Source organism: Camelus ferus, chromosome 20 (genome assembly GCF_009834535.1).
Source record: "Camelus ferus isolate YT-003-E chromosome 20, BCGSAC_Cfer_1.0, whole genome shotgun sequence".
Taxonomy (NCBI): domain Eukaryota; kingdom Metazoa; phylum Chordata; class Mammalia; order Artiodactyla; family Camelidae; genus Camelus; species Camelus ferus.
Window position 1 is genome coordinate 527,196 of NC_045715.1, and position 10,297 is coordinate 537,492.

Here is a 10,297-nt window from a genome sequence, read left to right on the forward strand (position 1 = left end):
TGGTGTACTAGAACTGGTCTCTCAGATATCCCGTGATGTGCAATCCGGAGAAGCACTGCAGGAACAGTAAAAATCCTAAGAGAAAACAGCATTTAAAGAGTCATTTAGGTAGAGGAGTCAGCTGTCTTCTGGAATAGATTCTTTCAACTGACATATTATATGGGTTGTTTGTTCTAGAAAAAAACTGAGAAATAAATGAAAGGTTTAATAAAAATTTTATCATAAGGCCTGAGACTGACGTCTCAGACTTTTTCTAGAATTCAGTGTTTATTGAAATGAATAAATCAGTGAACAAAATAGATCAGGGGTGGCTATGTGATTCAATCCAGTTCCAAAATTAACAAATAAGCAAAAATCAGGCCTGAGGCTCTATGTTCAAATGATTAGAAAAATATAAATTCTCTCTCTTCTTTCTCTCTTTCTCTTTCTTTCTTTCTTTCTTTCCTTCTCTCTTTCTTTCTTTCTTTTTTCCTTTCTCTCTTTCCTATTTGTTTTGTTTCTTTTATTTCTTTATTTCCTTTTTTTTTTCTTTTGAACCAAGAAAATGTGAGCCTAAGTCTGCTTGGGTCACCATATGAAAACAGAAAAAGGAAATGGAGAGAAGCCAAAACTTGGTATCACTTGAACTCCTGGATCAAACTGATTCTGAAGCCTGCCCCTAAGCTTTTTAAGACTGTTACTCTTCTGCATAATGCAATTTAGATTTGGTTATCTCTTGTTTGTGAACAGAGAAGTAAATATTTGTGAGGAAATTTATTTTCTCTCATCTGACTTTAAATCAGGTGACACCATTCCATGAATGAATTGCACACCTTTGCTCAAGTTATATTAGTAGGAGATAATTAATTCTCACTTTTTGAGAAAGCGTCCCTGTGAGCAACATTGTTTTAACTCCTTAGAGAAAATATTTGATCTATCTGGAGAGTTTTCTAATTTACCTCACATTTGCATACGTACAACCATTGAATGGGGTTTTTAAAAAATTCAGCATTTGAATTTTATGTGTCTCTCTCTCTCTTCTGAAAGTCCGATTTAAGCAAATAGAGCATGATAAAACAAATAATAATCTGAGGTTCATAATTTTTATACAGGACTGATCTTATCCCAGTCAATTGACAGTAGCTATGGGCAGTACTAAAGTGAATTCAGGATAGCAATGATGGACAAATGCATGAAGATCATTACACTGAAACAAAGTAAGTTTAAATAATTTAAAATATTATTATTAGATCAACAAGACCTAGTTTCTTTCATTTCTTAAACCTATGGACTGTTGTCAAGTAAGTTACTTTTGTACCACCATCAGAATGGACTGTTTGTTAAATAAATCCCTCCCCAAAATGTTTATTTAGGGGTAAAAAAGAGAAACAGCCAAACTAATGATATCCAGTTGTGTGAATTTTCACTGCCCTGGTGGAGTCAGTCTCGTGCAGACGTCAGTGCTTAGGGAAACCCATGTCCAGACACTCTGGTTAATGGTGGACTTGCTCCGCAATTGTTTAACTCCCTTTGGCTCTTCTTTCCCCATCTATAATGGGTGACACATCCCCCACTGAGTCACTTTTGACTTTAAATTATAAAACCATGCCAAAGCTCTTTGCAAAAATAAAGTGTTCTGTATGTGATTCATAATCAAATAATGATGTTAACCTCTACAGAGTCTCCTAAAATAATTATGCTTATAAGACTCCAAATCAGTACAGCTGGCTTGAATTTCATTTTTAAACTCACATTAAGTTAGAAGTATTTGATCAAGTAAACCCAGCTTAAAAGCAACAGACAAGCTGCAGAGGAGATGGAGTACCTAGTTATAAAGAGAACAAGTTAAAAAGAGTCAGAATGTGGGTTTTTTTTTTTTTTTTGTAATTTGTATACATAAACACAGGTCATCTCCCAAAGCAGGGAAGTAATTCCTTGTTAGAGAGAGAGAGAGTTGGTAAAGCCAGATGGGGAACACCCTTTGGAAGGACAAGAACAATGGTCATTGTTTCCATTTATTGAGGGTATTGTCTGTGCCAGAAACTAGCTAAGTTACGCGTATGCGTTTTCTCGATTGTTCCATATAACAACTTTAAATGTTGTGTATTTTTAAATTCCATATTTTATCGAAAAGGAAACTGAACTTTCAAGAGGTTAATTAGCTTTGCCAGAGTTACAAATTAGTTAGTGACAGAATAGGTAGTTATACCAAGCTCGGTGAGTTGCCAGAAATCACAATACATCACAAGAAGCACCGTATTCTTCATTTACTAGGTCTTCTGTACCTAAAAGCAACAATTTTGATCACACTTCAGATAAGTAACATAATCGAAGTATTTCATAGACTAACGTTTTCTTTTTCTTTTTTTGTGGGGGAGGGAGGTCATTCCACTAACCATCTTTCCTATAATGAAGAGAGAAAAATGACCATCAGAATCAGGAAAAAGGAAATTTTTTTCACAAATCCTAATTACACCAAAATGTGGTTGAAGACTGCTGTAAGGTTCCAAGGAAGCTCAAAAATAGTGAGTACTGATTGACTATAAGAGTCAGAACTTCCAACTGTCAGTGACAGAACCCCAATGTAATTAGCTAAAGCTAAATAATAAAAAGGTTGGGCAGATTTATTGGATGCTAAAACTGGTAACTCCAAGGGCAGGTATAGCTTCAGGCACAGCTGGAAGCCATAACCAGAATGATCACAAAGCCTTTCCCTTTCTTCCCAAGCACACCCACCCATCTTTCAGTCTGGCTTCCCTTCTCGTATGTCTCACCCTTTTGATGGGACTATGACTACCAACATTTTCAGGATCACAAAGGCAACTTAACAGGTGCAGTAGAATGAAGTTCATTTTCCCTTCTTGTAGCTATGGATCAATTTCAGATAAGGGGTATGAGCGACTTGCTTGGAACATGTGTCCAAACTATGGACCCATCAATGCCACCAATAGGTGGAGTCCGGGGAGGTACAGGCCCACCAACACGTGTTCTTTTCTGATATTAAATGAGAAGAAAGGATACGGAGAAGGCAAAGTGACAAACATTCATTATAGAAGCTGCTGTTTTCCTATGTGCCATACATAATATCCTGCTCTTCCTCACACGCAGCCAATGAGGTGGTATTATTAGCCTATTTCAGAAAAATCGAGGATCAGAGATCTTAAGCATTTGGTCCATGTTAATATAATAAGTGTCATCTTCAACACATGCACATGCCCTAAGCCACAATCGAGCATGCCTTTGCGAAAGACTGATGTCCGCTTACTATCAAAGACTCACATTTGTTTCTTCCTCTTTGCCAAAGCTATGAAGATATGATAAGCTGTGCTGAATACCTAGAATTTGGGAAAATCCTCCATTTCCTTTAAGTATGACCTAAGATTTACAAAACTTTTTGCCTAGCCAGCCTAACTGTAAGGAGGTGGAAACTGGGTCTGCCTAGAGCTACATAAACTGCAATGGAAATCTCTTTGCTCCTTTATTATCACGTAGGGAAAGTTTATACTGCTCAGCATTCCTGTTTCTACTTTCCTTATCATCCTGATTGAGGCTGATTAAATTAGACATATTGGCTTTTAAGCTTAAAAAAAAAAAGCAGCAGCAACTCATTTATAGGAAGGCAGAGATTAAAATAAAGGATATAGTGTAGATGTTTCTTCAAAACTTTTCTACCCCTCTTTGACCCAGGGATAAAGACATCATATGATATTAGATTAGCAAGCATAGGAACCCTCTGAAGTAGAAACAGTAAACATGATGGATTTAGTCCCCTGGCTATGGATGGTTCTCCAGATATTTATTGTAGGAAAGCAAAGAATAAAAGGGACAAGGTTCTGTCCCCCTAGAGAACTTCATTTTTACAGCTCCAGGCTATTTGACCCAGGGCAGGACTGGGTGAAGTTCCTCTTAATGCTTACTTCCCAACATGGAAGACAATGGAATATTTATTGTTCAGTTCTAAATTTCCTTATGTTTTTGTTGTGTTTTACATGTTGTCCTTTCAAATGTATTTGTTCTAAGTTTTCTTTAAAAACTGCCCTTTAGGCTCTAACACTCAGCATCTTTGGCTGATTTGTAAAGGGTGGGCATAATTATTAGGGCAAGATATTATAGGGCATATATTAAATTAGTCAAGTTTCAATAACAATTCCCATAGATGCTTATATGCAAGTTCTCCTATAAGTTCACAGAACCAAAGACAATACTGTAGTCAATACAGAATATTATTGTTAGGTTTACTAAGGGTGTAGGCAATGGATGACGTCTCCCTGACTTCTAAGATTATTTCATTTCAGGAGATTTAGTCAAGTCATCCCGACCAATGTATATTAAACTCTACTAAAAACTGAGCAGTGTTTTTGGAAGTCTGGGAGCCACTGGGGAAAGATATGTGACTGTCCAACTGCCATGTCCAAATGCCATTTGCATTCTATATCAACAATAACCTGTGGTGGGTAATAGTCACATTCTCATCCAACTGTGTCTCTAGAACCTGAAATTCCCAAAGGCATTTAAAGTTCTACAATTCCAAGCTGAGATATTTAGAAACACCACAACATCTTAATTTTGCAAAAGTATTATTTTTCAGACAAATTCAGAGTATGCAGTTTCTAGAAGGAGATCTTGTAGGACAGGAGGAATATCTACAGGTCTCGATGTACAACCATGTGACAGGTGGTTTAACACCCAGCTACCAGGTGGAATCCTAATCATGCCATTACTGACTGAGTAGCTCATTATCTGATGGTTTTGGTTTCCTTTGCTTCTGGGAGGCATGAACCCTTAAAGTGTTGCTCTCAGTACCTGCCATACTTCAGATGAGACCAAGGACTCAGCTGGGTAATGAATATGCTGAGAAATACTTTTTTTTTCTAGTCTCCAAATACCAGGTATTAATTTAAAGGGATGGTATCATATTGGCCTTTATGCTTTCACAGTTAATCTCAGAGTTAAGGACGCTGTGTAAAAAAAAAAGATTAAATTGCCTACATGAGGATTACACAAGGATTAGAATGAGTATTAATAGTTTCAGCTCCTCTTTTCACCAAAACCTTAGTAAGACCTTTTAGTATTCATCCTTGAAGGATTCCCTGCACTCGAATAAATTGTTGATTTGACAAGTACAATATCCTAGTCAAAAAATTATTAACATTCAGTAACTTTATGCCAATGGAAAAATTAAACCTCCAAATTTAATGATACATTAAAAATAAGGAAACAGTGTTTGCTTAAGAGGTTACACCACTTTCTTCTTGGAACCAATTTAGAATAATACTTAAGAGAACAAAATCCACTTGAAAAATAGTTTCTTCTTATTTTTCTCATAAGATGTTATTTTTGAGTGCATTTATTTTATTATTTCCTTTTTTGTTTTGTTTTGTTTTTAAGTCTGTTCAATTGAAGTATGATTAAGATATTAAACCAAGTAGAGTATGAGTTAGTACCAGTAAATAAAAGAATGAAGATAGTCTTTAGAAAATAATTTAAAAGTTATTATAATTATCTGCTGATCTCACTTGCAAGCTATTGCAAAAACCTCAGGATGATACTGATGACTATCTGTCTATCCATCTATCTATCTATCTCTTAGGAACATTTAAATTTATTCCAGTTCTCATTGCCACTTGAAATATAATTGACAAATTTTTTTCTGAGAAATGGTACAGATACTGCGATGGGAAGGCAACAAGAGAAATAAACACAACGGGGTTTTTCTGAGGCTTTGTTAGCAGTATAAATCCTCCTGCTAAAATCTTGCTTGGAGACAGTCCCAGTCACCGTACTTCAGGAAGTATCATCATTGTTGTCAAAGAAGTTTAGCCTACTTCAACCAAAACAAGGTCAGGCTTCAAATTCATATTATGGAAGAGAAAAAAAAAAAGATTGAGAGAAGTTAGCTTATTCTCACTGGATAAGTGAAGAATCCCTAATGATCTAACCTCAGTTTAAAATGTCACATCTAAGTTGATGAACATTCATTCAAACAGCATCCCACGCATAAAGTAATAGATCCACACAAAAGGGAACATAACCTTGAAGTTAGGGCTTTAGTCATTTTTTTTTTTTTAATGAATGGTAAATGCTGTACTCCAAACCTCTCTGAATGGGAAGCAGAGATGTCAAAATGAGAGCTATTAAAATAGGATTTACTGAGCAAAGACACTAAAGGAAGAATAACTTTTGGAAGCTGCAGCGGCAATACTGGGGATGACTTTTGGATCAGTCATGAGAGATTAGAGTTGGCATGCACCTGTGCTCAACACCCGCCTAACTGGCCGGGTACCTTTACTGAGCAGAACCTGTCTTCTATGACTGTCAGCCTCCCAATCCCCACGTGGTCTCTTGTATCCAGAAGATGCTAACAAATGTGTATTTACTGATGAATGGGCTTAACTTTAAATGTATCACAGGACAATGTTTAGTGTTCAATTCAAGTGGAATGTCTAACAAATACCTGCTTTAAGATGTTTCATGAGTATTATTCTGATAAACTATCACAGTAGCAGTGTACAAGTTTGTAGAGTTTTCCCCTAGATTGCTTCATTTGAATCCACTACTGCTTTATAAAATAGGCAAGGGAGCTGTTTTTCATTCTGTTAGACAGAGGGGAGAAAAATGAGATTTTTAGGTCTTAAATAACTACCCCAATTTACATAGCTAGCCGAGGGCCAATAAGTAGCTTTGTGATGGAAGAGGAAGCAGACCAGAGCGCGTTGGTTATCAGTCTCTAAGTAGTGGGTTTGGTGCTAGAAATCCACGGTACAACTAATCCTCATAAAAGCGATGAAGGGAGCACTAAGAGAGCCAATTTTAATACTCAGTTAAGCAAGCAATTTAAAGATTTTACCGTCTTTCATTCATTCAGCCCCTCATTCATTTGTTTTCAGTAGTACAGTAAATTAAAGTGGAATTACCATCCAGTTCCAAAACTAGAATATTTCCCATCACATGACGTACTCTTTCCCTATCTCACATCCTCAAGATCTCATCTTCCCTAGAAATTACCACTGCATTGAAGTTTGTGTGATATACAAACATATATCATATGTTTATATATATATTGCAATATGCATTTATCATACACACATGCATATACACAGATAGATCTAAACTGAGCAAAATTTTAGAAAAACAATAAAATTCATTTTTCTTTAGTTTTTTAAAATTTTATTATTAGTCCAAATTTTGTTACTACAGTTTTTCCTTTTTTTTTTTTTTTTTTATTGCAGTTTGTCTGTTTCCACTGATGTAAAAGATTCCATTGTGGGGATATGTCACATTCTTTAAAAAATCTGTTTTTCCATTGAAAATCATTTATTGATTCATTATTATGACTATAAATACTATGAACTTTTCTGGAAATGCGTTTATGTACATGAGCTACAATTCATCTTGAGTGTGTACATAGCTCTGGACTTGGCAAGTCATAGGTTATGTGAATCTTCAACTGTGTAACACAGTGCTGAATTGTTTTCTGAAGCAGCTGTACTGATTTGGCATTTTGACCAACAATGTTTAAAACAGCCCCTTGACTGTGGGTAATATCAGGCTTCTTAGCTTTCTTCAATCAAATGATTGTGGAATGGTTTCTCATCATGTCCTCAGCGTGCACTTTCTTGGTTACCAGAGATTGATATTTATTCATATGGCTATTAAATACGTGTTCAAGTCTACTATGGTTGACCTTTCCTTTATTGATATGTGGAAATCCTTTGTTGATTAAATGCGCTGCAAATATTTTCTCCAGGTTTTTAAGTTATCTTTTCCCATTTTTAAAGTCATCTTTTGATAAACCAAACTATTTAATTTTAATATAGTCTTTGTAGTTACTGGCCCAGACTTTGTGTTTGCTTAAGAAATCCTTCCATATCTTGAGGTGGGAAAGATATTCATCTATCATTTTCACAAGCTTCAATCTTTTTTCTTTAGGTATTTAAATGTTAAATGCATCTGGTTTTGTGCATGAAGCGAGAGATGATTTTTAACACGGGCATAATGCATTTTTATCAACATTTGTTGAACATTTTCTTTTCTCAGTGATTTGCTATGCTACCTCTTTCATACAATTCTCATTATGAGTCTGCTTCTGAGCTCTCCTCTATTCAGTTGGTCAATATTTCCTCCTCTGCATAAACACTGCATCGTCTTAATTTCGGGTGCTTTGTCATAAGTCTTTGTGTCTGCCCCTCCTAAACTGGCTTTTTCAAAAACATCTTGGATCTACTTTCCAATTTGCAAGTTTGTACACATTTTCTAAAACATTCTTTTACTGTGAAGTATAACACACTTACAGAGGAGTGAATAAAATATGAATGAGCATCTGCATAAAATATTATAACACTAACACTAAGAAAGAACATGGCCTTCTCTCCAGAAGTCCCCCAAATGCCGCTTCTCAGCCACAATCTCCTTTTCCCTGAATGCAAACAACCTGCTGCTTTTACTGATAATCACTTACCTGCTGCACTTTATGCTTTTACTATTTGAGGCTGCACATCTTAGCGATACAGTTTACTTTTGATTGCTTTGTATATTGTATTAGTGGGAAAATAAAGTATTATTTTTTGTCTTGCTTCTTTCGAACAAGATTACGTTTTGAAAAAATTCAACCATGTTGTGACATATCGGTATTGTTCATTCATTTTTATTTCTACATGTTATTCCACTGCATGAATATATACCTCACTTAGTTAATCTTATGAAAGTGTGAATTGTTTTCAGGTTGAAACTATGAAGAATAGCATCTCCATGGATTGCTGTAAAAATCTTCTTGGATACACACACATACATTTCTCCAGATTTCTACTGGGACTGAAATTTATGAGTCATAATGGATGTATAACTTAAAGTTTAACAGATAAATGCTGAACTGAATAGACCGATTTGTACAGAAGAAGCATATAAAAGTTCTTGTTATTGTATATTTTCACCAACATGTGACAGTCAATTATTTTGTTTTGTTTTTGTTAATGATTTTAGCTATTCTAGTGGATGGGTAGTGGTAGACCATGGCTTAAATTTGCATTTTTATAATTACTAATAATATTGAGTTAATTTCTGTGTGATCATTGGCAATATATTATTCCCATTGTAAATGGCTTTTTTTTCCATTTGGTCTCTCTTTATCTTATTCAGTGTAGAATTTTTTTTATATTTAAGATAAGTCTTTCTTGGTTAAATTTGTATCATATGTTGTATGTTTTGTGAGTGTGTGTTTACTCTTGCTTTAATAATCTACTAGTTGGATTATAATAACTTTATACAGATTTTATAAGTCCTCCTACTATGTTTTCTTTAATCTTCTAGAGCATGTCCGTTATTAGCTCTTTGTATTTCCATATAATAGTTTCAGTGATCTTGTTGATTTACACACACACACACACACACATCCCCCTGTACATGACTAATGGGCTTTGATTACAACTACACTGAAACTATGAACAATCTGGGGGAAATACGAATCTGCATCGTTTATTCTTCTCACCTATGAATATGGTGTATTTTCTTTATTAATTATTCCCAGTGTTTTTGAAAGTCTTCTGTGTATTGATCTTTGAATTACTTTACAATGATTTAATTTCAGAGAGAAACATTTTAAAGATTTATTTCTAGACATTTGTTATTTGAGATGTTACTGTAAATGGTATTTTTCAAATTTTATTTTTGGTTTTGTGTCAAGAATTTACAAAAAAATAGAATTCTGGTATATTGAATGTGTATTCATAGTTAAACAAATAATAAATCTTTTGTTGATTTTGATTAGTATTATATTAAATTTTTATGGTAAAGTTAGGTGAACAGGTTTCTTTTGATGTTAAGTCTTTATATTCGTGAACATGAACTATGTTCTCTATATTTATTAGTTCACTCAAGTGACTTTCAATACAATTTCATAATTTTTACACATATCGTACACAGTTTCTATGGATTTTTGTTCAAAATGTTATACTTTTGTAAATGCTGAAATTGATCTCTTTTTGCAAATTGCATTCTTTAATTTTTTAGCTGAATATACATGTGTAGTTGATGTTTTAACATTAAATTTATATCCACGAAGATTTATAGATTTTATAGTTAAGGTATATACTAAAATATCTTTATATTTCTAAGATAGGTCAAATGTGGTTTTTATTTTCTGTTGAGTTTGGGCTGTCTATATTTTTAGGAGTTTTTTTTTTTTCTCCTCAAATTTAAATGCCAGAAAACAGGACCTTAAATTTTCCTTTCTTATACTATGCTGCATCTTATTGGGTCTTGAATTATATTACTCACATGAAATAAACTGGAAAACATTCCACATGTTTCTCTTCTCTAAAAG

The 10,297-nt window shown here is 34.4% G+C and overlaps 1 long non-coding RNA gene across 1 annotated transcript in view; it reads left to right on the forward strand.

Annotated features, from left to right (window-relative positions):
- The window catches only part of LOC116658131, a 10,756-nt gene extending 1,712 nt beyond the window's left edge, over positions 1-9,044 (forward strand). The window contains exons 2-3 of the long non-coding RNA XR_004313299.1: positions 1,092-1,196; positions 8,701-9,044. This is a non-coding gene — a long non-coding RNA (uncharacterized LOC116658131). The remainder of the gene's footprint in view (positions 1-1,091; positions 1,197-8,700) is intronic.
- Positions 9,045-10,297: the final 1,253 nt, after the last annotated feature.